This window comes from Phyllobates terribilis, unplaced genomic scaffold (assembly GCF_046119375.1).
Source record: "Phyllobates terribilis strain yellow unplaced genomic scaffold, ASM4611937v1 Scaffold_3737__1_contigs__length_71202, whole genome shotgun sequence".
Classification (NCBI taxonomy): Eukaryota; Metazoa; Chordata; class Amphibia; order Anura; family Dendrobatidae; genus Phyllobates; species Phyllobates terribilis.
In genome coordinates, this window is record NW_027366490.1 from 32,649 (window position 1) to 46,732 (window position 14,084).

The following is a 14,084-nucleotide window of genomic DNA, read 5'->3' on the forward strand; positions in this document are numbered from 1 at the left end:
GTTCCACCCCACCCCCCGCCTTAATTGGTTCTCCTCCCTTCCAACGGTGTTGAGGCGGGTGGGAACAGCAGGGGGTGAAGGTGCTGTGTTTAAAGAGGTGGAGTTATGCAGATCTAAAACGCGTGGATTGCAGCAGCAGCAAGCCGAAAAGTGCAGGCATGTAAGGGATCTAGAGGTTGACAACATGTCTTCTTAACGGGAGTCCAGGAGCTCATCTCCACAAATGGACTTTTTAGGATCCTTGGGTGGCTCCGTAGTTTGAAACCAATTCTGGTTATCGCTTCTCGGCCTTTTGGCTAAGATCAAGTGTAGTATCTGTTCTTATCAGTTTAATATCTGATACGTCCCCTATCTGGGGACCATATATTAAATGGATTTTTAGAACAGGGAGATGGAAAAAGAGCTTGCTCTGTCCACTCCACGCATTGACCTGGTATTGCAGTATCTCCAGGACCGGTGCACCCCTTCTTTAATGCAGTTTCTAAAATCAGAAAGAATTGAATTCAATGTTTTTTGTTCATTTTGCTTGTTTGTCGGATTTTGGGATGGACTCTTTGGCTCTGCTTTTCTTCTCCTCATTGGATTTTTCATGTTCAAAGTTGCAGAAGCCAGATTACAAGCTCATTTTGGTTCAACTTCAGCAACTGTGCATTGCATTGCCATGTAATGTGATGCAATGCTATCTTTCTAGCTCTCCCTTTCTACTTCCTTTTGGATAAACAGACATATTAGGCAAGCATTTTGGAGCTTTCACCTAAATAACTACAGGTGGTGAGATAAGCTGCACAATATAATTGACCTTTCAGTATATTGTTGCACACACACCATCTATTTAGCAAATGCCCTTGTTATCAACAGCAGCCTTTTAAACTCACCCGAGCTAACAGGTATGTGCGCTGGTTACACTGCTGCGCTTAAAATTTCTTTTTTGGTTTGCTACAATGCCTTTTCTGAAACGTTGTCTCCTTCTGCTGGAACACTGACTTCTTTCATTTAATGCCTGCAGACTATAAAAGAGAACCCAACCCAAAAAGTTTGGTTGATTAGTCTGTGGCATTCTGTTAAACTGTTGCTTATGGCGGTCTCTGTGAGCTTCTCAGCGACATTCAGCCAGCCAGGTATCCTGCCTGCAGTAGATGGAATGTGGCAATGGAACGCTGGCTGCGCGTGTCATAATAGGCTCTGAGCCTTTATATACCTGTGCACAGCAGCAGCCACCTTCAGTCTGCTGCTGGACAGCCAGCAGCAGCAGCAGCAGGAGAGGTATGTAATCAGGAGCCCTCCTGCTAAGGGTAGACAGCTGCTCGTTCCACCCCACCCCCCGCCTTAATTGGTTCTCCTCCCTTCCAACGGTGTTGAGGCGGGTGGGAACAGCAGGGGGTGAAGGTGCTGTGTTTAAAGAGGTGGAGTTATGCAGATCTAAAACGCGTGGATTGCAGCAGCAGCAAGCCGAAAAGTGCAGGCATGTAAGGGATCTAGAGGTTGACAACATGTCTTCTTAACGGGAGTCCAGGAGCTCATCTCCACAAATGGACTTTTTAGGATCCTTGGGTGGCTCCGTAGTTTGAAACCAATTCTGGTTATCGCTTCTCGGCCTTTTGGCTAAGATCAAGTGTAGTATCTGTTCTTATCAGTTTAATATCTGATACGTCCCCTATCTGGGGACCATATATTAAATGGATTTTTAGAACAGGGAGATGGAAAAAGAGCTTGCTCTGTCCACTCCACGCATTGACCTGGTATTGCAGTATCTCCAGGACCGGTGCACCCCTTCTTTAATGCAGTTTCTAAAATCAGAAAGAATTGAATTCAATGTTTTTTGTTCATTTTGCTTGTTTGTCGGATTTTGGGATGGACTCTTTGGCTCTGCTTTTCTTCTCCTCATTGGATTTTTCATGTTCAAAGTTGCAGAAGCCAGATTACAAGCTCATTTTGGTTCAACTTCAGCAACTGTGCATTGCATTGCCATGTAATGTGATGCAATGCTATCTTTCTAGCTCTCCCTTTCTACTTCCTTTTGGATAAACAGACATATTAGGCAAGCATTTTGGAGCTTTCACCTAAATAACTACAGGTGGTGAGATAAGCTGCACAATATAATTGACCTTTCAGTATATTGTTGCACACACACCATCTATTTAGCAAATGCCCTTGTTATCAACAGCAGCCTTTTAAACTCACCCGAGCTAACAGGTATGTGCGCTGGTTACACTGCTGCGCTTAAAATTTCTTTTTTGGTTTGCTACAATGCCTTTTCTGAAACGTTGTCTCCTTCTGCTGGAACACTGACTTCTTTCATTTAATGCCTGCAGACTATAAAAGAGAACCCAACCCAAAAAGTTTGGTTGATTAGTCTGTGGCATTCTGTTAAACTGTTGCTTATGGCGGTCTCTGTGAGCTTCTCAGCGACATTCAGCCAGCCAGGTATCCTGCCTGCAGTAGATGGAATGTGGCAATGGAACGCTGGCTGCGCGTGTCATAATAGGCTCTGAGCCTTTATATACCTGTGCACAGCAGCAGCCACCTTCAGTCTGCTGCTGGACAGCCAGCAGCAGCAGCAGCAGGAGAGGTATGTAATCAGGAGCCCTCCTGCTAAGGGTAGACAGCTGCTCGTTCCACCCCACCCCCCGCCTTAATTGGTTCTCCTCCCTTCCAACGGTGTTGAGGCGGGTGGGAACAGCAGGGGGTGAAGGTGCTGTGTTTAAAGAGGTGGAGTTATGCAGATCTAAAACGCGTGGATTGCAGCAGCAGCAAGCCGAAAAGTGCAGGCATGTAAGGGATCTAGAGGTTGACAACATGTCTTCTTAACGGGAGTCCAGGAGCTCATCTCCACAAATGGACTTTTTAGGATCCTTGGGTGGCTCCGTAGTTTGAAACCAATTCTGGTTATCGCTTCTCGGCCTTTTGGCTAAGATCAAGTGTAGTATCTGTTCTTATCAGTTTAATATCTGATACGTCCCCTATCTGGGGACCATATATTAAATGGATTTTTAGAACAGGGAGATGGAAAAAGAGCTTGCTCTGTCCACTCCACGCATTGACCTGGTATTGCAGTATCTCCAGGACCGGTGCACCCCTTCTTTAATGCAGTTTCTAAAATCAGAAAGAATTGAATTCAATGTTTTTTGTTCATTTTGCTTGTTTGTCGGATTTTGGGATGGACTCTTTGGCTCTGCTTTTCTTCTCCTCATTGGATTTTTCATGTTCAAAGTTGCAGAAGCCAGATTACAAGCTCATTTTGGTTCAACTTCAGCAACTGTGCATTGCATTGCCATGTAATGTGATGCAATGCTATCTTTCTAGCTCTCCCTTTCTACTTCCTTTTGGATAAACAGACATATTAGGCAAGCATTTTGGAGCTTTCACCTAAATAACTACAGGTGGTGAGATAAGCTGCACAATATAATTGACCTTTCAGTATATTGTTGCACACACACCATCTATTTAGCAAATGCCCTTGTTATCAACAGCAGCCTTTTAAACTCACCCGAGCTAACAGGTATGTGCGCTGGTTACACTGCTGCGCTTAAAATTTCTTTTTTGGTTTGCTACAATGCCTTTTCTGAAACGTTGTCTCCTTCTGCTGGAACACTGACTTCTTTCATTTAATGCCTGCAGACTATAAAAGAGAACCCAACCCAAAAAGTTTGGTTGATTAGTCTGTGGCATTCTGTTAAACTGTTGCTTATGGCGGTCTCTGTGAGCTTCTCAGCGACATTCAGCCAGCCAGGTATCCTGCCTGCAGTAGATGGAATGTGGCAATGGAACGCTGGCTGCGCGTGTCATAATAGGCTCTGAGCCTTTATATACCTGTGCACAGCAGCAGCCACCTTCAGTCTGCTGCTGGACAGCCAGCAGCAGCAGCAGCAGGAGAGGTATGTAATCAGGAGCCCTCCTGCTAAGGGTAGACAGCTGCTCGTTCCACCCCACCCCCCGCCTTAATTGGTTCTCCTCCCTTCCAACGGTGTTGAGGCGGGTGGGAACAGCAGGGGGTGAAGGTGCTGTGTTTAAAGAGGTGGAGTTATGCAGATCTAAAACGCGTGGATTGCAGCAGCAGCAAGCCGAAAAGTGCAGGCATGTAAGGGATCTAGAGGTTGACAACATGTCTTCTTAACGGGAGTCCAGGAGCTCATCTCCACAAATGGACTTTTTAGGATCCTTGGGTGGCTCCGTAGTTTGAAACCAATTCTGGTTATCGCTTCTCGGCCTTTTGGCTAAGATCAAGTGTAGTATCTGTTCTTATCAGTTTAATATCTGATACGTCCCCTATCTGGGGACCATATATTAAATGGATTTTTAGAACAGGGAGATGGAAAAAGAGCTTGCTCTGTCCACTCCACGCATTGACCTGGTATTGCAGTATCTCCAGGACCGGTGCACCCCTTCTTTAATGCAGTTTCTAAAATCAGAAAGAATTGAATTCAATGTTTTTTGTTCATTTTGCTTGTTTGTCGGATTTTGGGATGGACTCTTTGGCTCTGCTTTTCTTCTCCTCATTGGATTTTTCATGTTCAAAGTTGCAGAAGCCAGATTACAAGCTCATTTTGGTTCAACTTCAGCAACTGTGCATTGCATTGCCATGTAATGTGATGCAATGCTATCTTTCTAGCTCTCCCTTTCTACTTCCTTTTGGATAAACAGACATATTAGGCAAGCATTTTGGAGCTTTCACCTAAATAACTACAGGTGGTGAGATAAGCTGCACAATATAATTGACCTTTCAGTATATTGTTGCACACACACCATCTATTTAGCAAATGCCCTTGTTATCAACAGCAGCCTTTTAAACTCACCCGAGCTAACAGGTATGTGCGCTGGTTACACTGCTGCGCTTAAAATTTCTTTTTTGGTTTGCTACAATGCCTTTCCTGAAACGTTGTCTCCTTCTGCTGGAACACTGACTTCTTTCATTTAATGCCTGCAGACTATAAAAGAGAACCCAACCCAAAAAGTTTGGTTGATTAGTCTGTGGCATTCTGTTAAACTGTTGCTTATGGCGGTCTCTGTGAGCTTCTCAGCGACATTCAGCCAGCCAGGTATCCTGCCTGCAGTAGATGGAATGTGGCAATGGAACGCTGGCTGCGCGTGTCATAATAGGCTCTGAGCCTTTATATACCTGTGCACAGCAGCAGCCACCTTCAGTCTGCTGCTGGACAGCCAGCAGCAGCAGCAGCAGGAGAGGTATGTAATCAGGAGCCCTCCTGCTAAGGGTAGACAGCTGCTCGTTCCACCCCACCCCCCGCCTTAATTGGTTCTCCTCCCTTCCAACGGTGTTGAGGCGGGTGGGAACAGCAGGGGGTGAAGGTGCTGTGTTTAAAGAGGTGGAGTTATGCAGATCTAAAACGCGTGGATTGCAGCAGCAGCAAGCCGAAAAGTGCAGGCATGTAAGGGATCTAGAGGTTGACAACATGTCTTCTTAACGGGAGTCCAGGAGCTCATCTCCACAAATGGACTTTTTAGGATCCTTGGGTGGCTCCGTAGTTTGAAACCAATTCTGGTTATCGCTTCTCGGCCTTTTGGCTAAGATCAAGTGTAGTATCTGTTCTTATCAGTTTAATATCTGATACGTCCCCTATCTGGGGACCATATATTAAATGGATTTTTAGAACAGGGAGATGGAAAAAGAGCTTGCTCTGTCCACTCCACGCATTGACCTGGTATTGCAGTATCTCCAGGACCGGTGCACCCCTTCTTTAATGCAGTTTCTAAAATCAGAAAGAATTGAATTCAATGTTTTTTGTTCATTTTGCTTGTTTGTCGGATTTTGGGATGGACTCTTTGGCTCTGCTTTTCTTCTCCTCATTGGATTTTTCATGTTCAAAGTTGCAGAAGCCAGATTACAAGCTCATTTTGGTTCAACTTCAGCAACTGTGCATTGCATTGCCATGTAATGTGATGCAATGCTATCTTTCTAGCTCTCCCTTTCTACTTCCTTTTGGATAAACAGACATATTAGGCAAGCATTTTGGAGCTTTCACCTAAATAACTACAGGTGGTGAGATAAGCTGCACAATATAATTGACCTTTCAGTATATTGTTGCACACACACCATCTATTTAGCAAATGCCCTTGTTATCAACAGCAGCCTTTTAAACTCACCCGAGCTAACAGGTATGTGCGCTGGTTACACTGCTGCGCTTAAAATTTCTTTTTTGGTTTGCTACAATGCCTTTTCTGAAACGTTGTCTCCTTCTGCTGGAACACTGACTTCTTTCATTTAATGCCTGCAGACTATAAAAGAGAACCCAACCCAAAAAGTTTGGTTGATTAGTCTGTGGCATTCTGTTAAACTGTTGCTTATGGCGGTCTCTGTGAGCTTCTCAGCGACATTCAGCCAGCCAGGTATCCTGCCTGCAGTAGATGGAATGTGGCAATGGAACGCTGGCTGCGCGTGTCATAATAGGCTCTGAGCCTTTATATACCTGTGCACAGCAGCAGCCACCTTCAGTCTGCTGCTGGACAGCCAGCAGCAGCAGCAGCAGGAGAGGTATGTAATCAGGAGCCCTCCTGCTAAGGGTAGACAGCTGCTCGTTCCACCCCACCCCCCGCCTTAATTGGTTCTCCTCCCTTCCAACGGTGTTGAGGCGGGTGGGAACAGCAGGGGGTGAAGGTGCTGTGTTTAAAGAGGTGGAGTTATGCAGATCTAAAACGCGTGGATTGCAGCAGCAGCAAGCCGAAAAGTGCAGGCATGTAAGGGATCTAGAGGTTGACAACATGTCTTCTTAACGGGAGTCCAGGAGCTCATCTCCACAAATGGACTTTTTAGGATCCTTGGGTGGCTCCGTAGTTTGAAACCAATTCTGGTTATCGCTTCTCGGCCTTTTGGCTAAGATCAAGTGTAGTATCTGTTCTTATCAGTTTAATATCTGATACGTCCCCTATCTGGGGACCATATATTAAATGGATTTTTAGAACAGGGAGATGGAAAAAGAGCTTGCTCTGTCCACTCCACGCATTGACCTGGTATTGCAGTATCTCCAGGACCGGTGCACCCCTTCTTTAATGCAGTTTCTAAAATCAGAAAGAATTGAATTCAATGTTTTTTGTTCATTTTGCTTGTTTGTCGGATTTTGGGATGGACTCTTTGGCTCTGCTTTTCTTCTCCTCATTGGATTTTTCATGTTCAAAGTTGCAGAAGCCAGATTACAAGCTCATTTTGGTTCAACTTCAGCAACTGTGCATTGCATTGCCATGTAATGTGATGCAATGCTATCTTTCTAGCTCTCCCTTTCTACTTCCTTTTGGATAAACAGACATATTAGGCAAGCATTTTGGAGCTTTCACCTAAATAACTACAGGTGGTGAGATAAGCTGCACAATATAATTGACCTTTCAGTATATTGTTGCACACACACCATCTATTTAGCAAATGCCCTTGTTATCAACAGCAGCCTTTTAAACTCACCCGAGCTAACAGGTATGTGCGCTGGTTACACTGCTGCGCTTAAAATTTCTTTTTTGGTTTGCTACAATGCCTTTTCTGAAACGTTGTCTCCTTCTGCTGGAACACTGACTTCTTTCATTTAATGCCTGCAGACTATAAAAGAGAACCCAACCCAAAAAGTTTGGTTGATTAGTCTGTGGCATTCTGTTAAACTGTTGCTTATGGCGGTCTCTGTGAGCTTCTCAGCGACATTCAGCCAGCCAGGTATCCTGCCTGCAGTAGATGGAATGTGGCAATGGAACGCTGGCTGCGCGTGTCATAATAGGCTCTGAGCCTTTATATACCTGTGCACAGCAGCAGCCACCTTCAGTCTGCTGCTGGACAGCCAGCAGCAGCAGCAGCAGGAGAGGTATGTAATCAGGAGCCCTCCTGCTAAGGGTAGACAGCTGCTCGTTCCACCCCACCCCCCGCCTTAATTGGTTCTCCTCCCTTCCAACGGTGTTGAGGCGGGTGGGAACAGCAGGGGGTGAAGGTGCTGTGTTTAAAGAGGTGGAGTTATGCAGATCTAAAACGCGTGGATTGCAGCAGCAGCAAGCCGAAAAGTGCAGGCATGTAAGGGATCTAGAGGTTGACAACATGTCTTCTTAACGGGAGTCCAGGAGCTCATCTCCACAAATGGACTTTTTAGGATCCTTGGGTGGCTCCGTAGTTTGAAACCAATTCTGGTTATCGCTTCTCGGCCTTTTGGCTAAGATCAAGTGTAGTATCTGTTCTTATCAGTTTAATATCTGATACGTCCCCTATCTGGGGACCATATATTAAATGGATTTTTAGAACAGGGAGATGGAAAAAGAGCTTGCTCTGTCCACTCCACGCATTGACCTGGTATTGCAGTATCTCCAGGACCGGTGCACCCCTTCTTTAATGCAGTTTCTAAAATCAGAAAGAATTGAATTCAATGTTTTTTGTTCATTTTGCTTGTTTGTCGGATTTTGGGATGGACTCTTTGGCTCTGCTTTTCTTCTCCTCATTGGATTTTTCATGTTCAAAGTTGCAGAAGCCAGATTACAAGCTCATTTTGGTTCAACTTCAGCAACTGTGCATTGCATTGCCATGTAATGTGATGCAATGCTATCTTTCTAGCTCTCCCTTTCTACTTCCTTTTGGATAAACAGACATATTAGGCAAGCATTTTGGAGCTTTCACCTAAATAACTACAGGTGGTGAGATAAGCTGCACAATATAATTGACCTTTCAGTATATTGTTGCACACACACCATCTATTTAGCAAATGCCCTTGTTATCAACAGCAGCCTTTTAAACTCACCCGAGCTAACAGGTATGTGCGCTGGTTACACTGCTGCGCTTAAAATTTCTTTTTTGGTTTGCTACAATGCCTTTTCTGAAACGTTGTCTCCTTCTGCTGGAACACTGACTTCTTTCATTTAATGCCTGCAGACTATAAAAGAGAACCCAACCCAAAAAGTTTGGTTGATTAGTCTGTGGCATTCTGTTAAACTGTTGCTTATGGCGGTCTCTGTGAGCTTCTCAGCGACATTCAGCCAGCCAGGTATCCTGCCTGCAGTAGATGGAATGTGGCAATGGAACGCTGGCTGCGCGTGTCATAATAGGCTCTGAGCCTTTATATACCTGTGCACAGCAGCAGCCACCTTCAGTCTGCTGCTGGACAGCCAGCAGCAGCAGCAGCAGGAGAGGTATGTAATCAGGAGCCCTCCTGCTAAGGGTAGACAGCTGCTCGTTCCACCCCACCCCCCGCCTTAATTGGTTCTCCTCCCTTCCAACGGTGTTGAGGCGGGTGGGAACAGCAGGGGGTGAAGGTGCTGTGTTTAAAGAGGTGGAGTTATGCAGATCTAAAACGCGTGGATTGCAGCAGCAGCAAGCCGAAAAGTGCAGGCATGTAAGGGATCTAGAGGTTGACAACATGTCTTCTTAACGGGAGTCCAGGAGCTCATCTCCACAAATGGACTTTTTAGGATCCTTGGGTGGCTCCGTAGTTTGAAACCAATTCTGGTTATCGCTTCTCGGCCTTTTGGCTAAGATCAAGTGTAGTATCTGTTCTTATCAGTTTAATATCTGATACGTCCCCTATCTGGGGACCATATATTAAATGGATTTTTAGAACAGGGAGATGGAAAAAGAGCTTGCTCTGTCCACTCCACGCATTGACCTGGTATTGCAGTATCTCCAGGACCGGTGCACCCCTTCTTTAATGCAGTTTCTAAAATCAGAAAGAATTGAATTCAATGTTTTTTGTTCATTTTGCTTGTTTGTCGGATTTTGGGATGGACTCTTTGGCTCTGCTTTTCTTCTCCTCATTGGATTTTTCATGTTCAAAGTTGCAGAAGCCAGATTACAAGCTCATTTTGGTTCAACTTCAGCAACTGTGCATTGCATTGCCATGTAATGTGATGCAATGCTATCTTTCTAGCTCTCCCTTTCTACTTCCTTTTGGATAAACAGACATATTAGGCAAGCATTTTGGAGCTTTCACCTAAATAACTACAGGTGGTGAGATAAGCTGCACAATATAATTGACCTTTCAGTATATTGTTGCACACACACCATCTATTTAGCAAATGCCCTTGTTATCAACAGCAGCCTTTTAAACTCACCCGAGCTAACAGGTATGTGCGCTGGTTACACTGCTGCGCTTAAAATTTCTTTTTTGGTTTGCTACAATGCCTTTTCTGAAACGTTGTCTCCTTCTGCTGGAACACTGACTTCTTTCATTTAATGCCTGCAGACTATAAAAGAGAACCCAACCCAAAAAGTTTGGTTGATTAGTCTGTGGCATTCTGTTAAACTGTTGCTTATGGCGGTCTCTGTGAGCTTCTCAGCGACATTCAGCCAGCCAGGTATCCTGCCTGCAGTAGATGGAATGTGGCAATGGAACGCTGGCTGCGCGTGTCATAATAGGCTCTGAGCCTTTATATACCTGTGCACAGCAGCAGCCACCTTCAGTCTGCTGCTGGACAGCCAGCAGCAGCAGCAGCAGGAGTGGTATGTAATCAGGAGCCCTCCTGCTAAGGGTAGACAGCTGCTCGTTCCACCCCACCCCCCGCCTTAATTGGTTCTCCTCCCTTCCAACGGTGTTGAGGCGGGTGGGAACAGCAGGGGGTGAAGGTGCTGTGTTTAAAGAGGTGGAGTTATGCAGATCTAAAACGCGTGGATTGCAGCAGCAGCAAGCCGAAAAGTGCAGGCATGTAAGGGATCTAGAGGTTGACAACATGTCTTCTTAACGGGAGTCCAGGAGCTCATCTCCACAAATGGACTTTTTAGGATCCTTGGGTGGCTCCGTAGTTTGAAACCAATTCTGGTTATCGCTTCTCGGCCTTTTGGCTAAGATCAAGTGTAGTATCTGTTCTTATCAGTTTAATATCTGATACGTCCCCTATCTGGGGACCATATATTAAATGGATTTTTAGAACAGGGAGATGGAAAAAGAGCTTGCTCTGTCCACTCCACGCATTGACCTGGTATTGCAGTATCTCCAGGACCGGTGCACCCCTTCTTTAATGCAGTTTCTAAAATCAGAAAGAATTGAATTCAATGTTTTTTGTTCATTTTGCTTGTTTGTCGGATTTTGGGATGGACTCTTTGGCTCTGCTTTTCTTCTCCTCATTGGATTTTTCATGTTCAAAGTTGCAGAAGCCAGATTACAAGCTCATTTTGGTTCAACTTCAGCAACTGTGCATTGCATTGCCATGTAATGTGATGCAATGCTATCTTTCTAGCTCTCCCTTTCTACTTCCTTTTGGATAAACAGACATATTAGGCAAGCATTTTGGAGCTTTCACCTAAATAACTACAGGTGGTGAGATAAGCTGCACAATATAATTGACCTTTCAGTATATTGTTGCACACACACCATCTATTTAGCAAATGCCCTTGTTATCAACAGCAGCCTTTTAAACTCACCCGAGCTAACAGGTATGTGCGCTGGTTACACTGCTGCGCTTAAAATTTCTTTTTTGGTTTGCTACAATGCCTTTTCTGAAACGTTGTCTCCTTCTGCTGGAACACTGACTTCTTTCATTTAATGCCTGCAGACTATAAAAGAGAACCCAACCCAAAAAGTTTGGTTGATTAGTCTGTGGCATTCTGTTAAACTGTTGCTTATGGCGGTCTCTGTGAGCTTCTCAGCGACATTCAGCCAGCCAGGTATCCTGCCTGCAGTAGATGGAATGTGGCAATGGAACGCTGGCTGCGCGTGTCATAATAGGCTCTGAGCCTTTATATACCTGTGCACAGCAGCAGCCACCTTCAGTCTGCTGCTGGACAGCCAGCAGCAGCAGCAGCAGGAGAGGTATGTAATCAGGAGCCCTCCTGCTAAGGGTAGACAGCTGCTCGTTCCACCCCACCCCCCGCCTTAATTGGTTCTCCTCCCTTCCAACGGTGTTGAGGCGGGTGGGAACAGCAGGGGGTGAAGGTGCTGTGTTTAAAGAGGTGGAGTTATGCAGATCTAAAACGCGTGGATTGCAGCAGCAGCAAGCCGAAAAGTGCAGGCATGTAAGGGATCTAGAGGTTGACAACATGTCTTCTTAACGGGAGTCCAGGAGCTCATCTCCACAAATGGACTTTTTAGGATCCTTGGGTGGCTCCGTAGTTTGAAACCAATTCTGGTTATCGCTTCTCGGCCTTTTGGCTAAGATCAAGTGTAGTATCTGTTCTTATCAGTTTAATATCTGATACGTCCCCTATCTGGGGACCATATATTAAATGGATTTTTAGAACAGGGAGATGGAAAAAGAGCTTGCTCTGTCCACTCCACGCATTGACCTGGTATTGCAGTATCTCCAGGACCGGTGCACCCCTTCTTTAATGCAGTTTCTAAAATCAGAAAGAATTGAATTCAATGTTTTTTGTTCATTTTGCTTGTTTGTCGGATTTTGGGATGGACTCTTTGGCTCTGCTTTTCTTCTCCTCATTGGATTTTTCATGTTCAAAGTTGCAGAAGCCAGATTACAAGCTCATTTTGGTTCAACTTCAGCAACTGTGCATTGCATTGCCATGTAATGTGATGCAATGCTATCTTTCTAGCTCTCCCTTTCTACTTCCTTTTGGATAAACAGACATATTAGGCAAGCATTTTGGAGCTTTCACCTAAATAACTACAGGTGGTGAGATAAGCTGCACAATATAATTGACCTTTCAGTATATTGTTGCACACACACCATCTATTTAGCAAATGCCCTTGTTATCAACAGCAGCCTTTTAAACTCACCCGAGCTAACAGGTATGTGCGCTGGTTACACTGCTGCGCTTAAAATTTCTTTTTTGGTTTGCTACAATGCCTTTTCTGAAACGTTGTCTCCTTCTGCTGGAACACTGACTTCTTTCATTTAATGCCTGCAGACTATAAAAGAGAACCCAACCCAAAAAGTTTGGTTGATTAGTCTGTGGCATTCTGTTAAACTGTTGCTTATGGCGGTCTCTGTGAGCTTCTCAGCGACATTCAGCCAGCCAGGTATCCTGCCTGCAGTAGATGGAATGTGGCAATGGAACGCTGGCTGCGCGTGTCATAATAGGCTCTGAGCCTTTATATACCTGTGCACAGCAGCAGCCACCTTCAGTCTGCTGCTGGACAGCCAGCAGCAGCAGCAGCAGGAGAGGTATGTAATCAGGAGCCCTCCTGCTAAGGGTAGACAGCTGCTCGTTCCACCCCACCCCCCGCCTTAATTGGTTCTCCTCCCTTCCAACGGTGTTGAGGCGGGTGGGAACAGCAGGGGGTGAAGGTGCTGTGTTTAAAGAGGTGGAGTTATGCAGATCTAAAACGCGTGGATTGCAGCAGCAGCAAGCCGAAAAGTGCAGGCATGTAAGGGATCTAGAGGTTGACAACATGTCTTCTTAACGGGAGTCCAGGAGCTCATCTCCACAAATGGACTTTTTAGGATCCTTGGGTGGCTCCGTAGTTTGAAACCAATTCTGGTTATCGCTTCTCGGCCTTTTGGCTAAGATCAAGTGTAGTATCTGTTCTTATCAGTTTAATATCTGATACGTCCCCTATCTGGGGACCATATATTAAATGGATTTTTAGAACAGGGAGATGGAAAAAGAGCTTGCTCTGTCCACTCCACGCATTGACCTGGTATTGCAGTATCTCCAGGACCGGTGCACCCCTTCTTTAATGCAGTTTCTAAAATCAGAAAGAATTGAATTCAATGTTTTTTGTTCATTTTGCTTGTTTGTCGGATTTTGGGATGGACTCTTTGGCTCTGCTTTTCTTCTCCTCATTGGATTTTTCATGTTCAAAGTTGCAGAAGCCAGATTACAAGCTCATTTTGGTTCAACTTCAGCAACTGTGCATTGCATTGCCATGTAATGTGATGCAATGCTATCTTTCTAGCTCTCCCTTTCTACTTCCTTTTGGATAAACAGACATATTAGGCAAGCATTTTGGAGCTTTCACCTAAATAACTACAGGTGGTGAGATAAGCTGCACAATATAATTGACCTTTCAGTATATTGTTGCACACACACCATCTATTTAGCAAATGCCCTTGTTATCAACAGCAGCCTTTTAAACTCACCCGAGCTAACAGGTATGTGCGCTGGTTACACTGCTGCGCTTAAAATTTCTTTTTTGGTTTGCTACAATGCCTTTTCTGAAACGTTGTCTCCTTCTGCTGGAACACTGACTTCTTTCATTTAATGCCTGCAGACTATAAAAGAGAACCCA

The 14,084-nt window shown here is 45.0% G+C and overlaps 11 non-coding genes across 11 annotated transcripts; all 11 read left to right on the top strand.

Moving 5' to 3' along the window:
• Nucleotides 1-276: 276 nt before the first annotated feature.
• LOC141248551 (U2 spliceosomal RNA) lies at nucleotides 277-467 on the top strand. The gene has a single exon (XR_012311742.1). It is a non-coding gene; the product is annotated as a U2 spliceosomal RNA (small nuclear RNA).
• Nucleotides 468-1,582: 1,115 nt separating this feature from the next.
• Nucleotides 1,583-1,773, top strand: LOC141248553 (U2 spliceosomal RNA). The gene has a single exon (XR_012311744.1). It is a non-coding gene; the product is annotated as a U2 spliceosomal RNA (small nuclear RNA).
• Nucleotides 1,774-2,888: 1,115 nt separating this feature from the next.
• Nucleotides 2,889-3,079, top strand: LOC141248554 (U2 spliceosomal RNA). Its single transcript, XR_012311745.1, has one exon. It is a non-coding gene; the product is annotated as a U2 spliceosomal RNA (small nuclear RNA).
• Nucleotides 3,080-4,194: 1,115 nt separating this feature from the next.
• On the top strand, nucleotides 4,195-4,385 carry LOC141248555 (U2 spliceosomal RNA). Its single transcript, XR_012311746.1, has one exon. It is a non-coding gene; the product is annotated as a U2 spliceosomal RNA (small nuclear RNA).
• Nucleotides 4,386-5,500: 1,115 nt separating this feature from the next.
• On the top strand, nucleotides 5,501-5,691 carry LOC141248556 (U2 spliceosomal RNA). Its single transcript, XR_012311747.1, has one exon. It is a non-coding gene; the product is annotated as a U2 spliceosomal RNA (small nuclear RNA).
• A 1,115-nt stretch (nucleotides 5,692-6,806) lies between these two features.
• LOC141248557 (U2 spliceosomal RNA) lies at nucleotides 6,807-6,997 on the top strand. The gene has a single exon (XR_012311748.1). It is a non-coding gene; the product is annotated as a U2 spliceosomal RNA (small nuclear RNA).
• Nucleotides 6,998-8,112: 1,115 nt separating this feature from the next.
• LOC141248558 (U2 spliceosomal RNA) lies at nucleotides 8,113-8,303 on the top strand. The gene has a single exon (XR_012311749.1). It is a non-coding gene; the product is annotated as a U2 spliceosomal RNA (small nuclear RNA).
• A 1,115-nt stretch (nucleotides 8,304-9,418) lies between these two features.
• On the top strand, nucleotides 9,419-9,609 carry LOC141248560 (U2 spliceosomal RNA). Its single transcript, XR_012311750.1, has one exon. It is a non-coding gene; the product is annotated as a U2 spliceosomal RNA (small nuclear RNA).
• A 1,115-nt stretch (nucleotides 9,610-10,724) lies between these two features.
• Nucleotides 10,725-10,915, top strand: LOC141248561 (U2 spliceosomal RNA). The gene has a single exon (XR_012311751.1). It is a non-coding gene; the product is annotated as a U2 spliceosomal RNA (small nuclear RNA).
• Nucleotides 10,916-12,030: 1,115 nt separating this feature from the next.
• Nucleotides 12,031-12,221, top strand: LOC141248562 (U2 spliceosomal RNA). The gene has a single exon (XR_012311752.1). It is a non-coding gene; the product is annotated as a U2 spliceosomal RNA (small nuclear RNA).
• A 1,115-nt stretch (nucleotides 12,222-13,336) lies between these two features.
• On the top strand, nucleotides 13,337-13,527 carry LOC141248563 (U2 spliceosomal RNA). The gene has a single exon (XR_012311753.1). It is a non-coding gene; the product is annotated as a U2 spliceosomal RNA (small nuclear RNA).
• The last annotated feature ends 557 nt before the right edge of the window (nucleotides 13,528-14,084 follow it).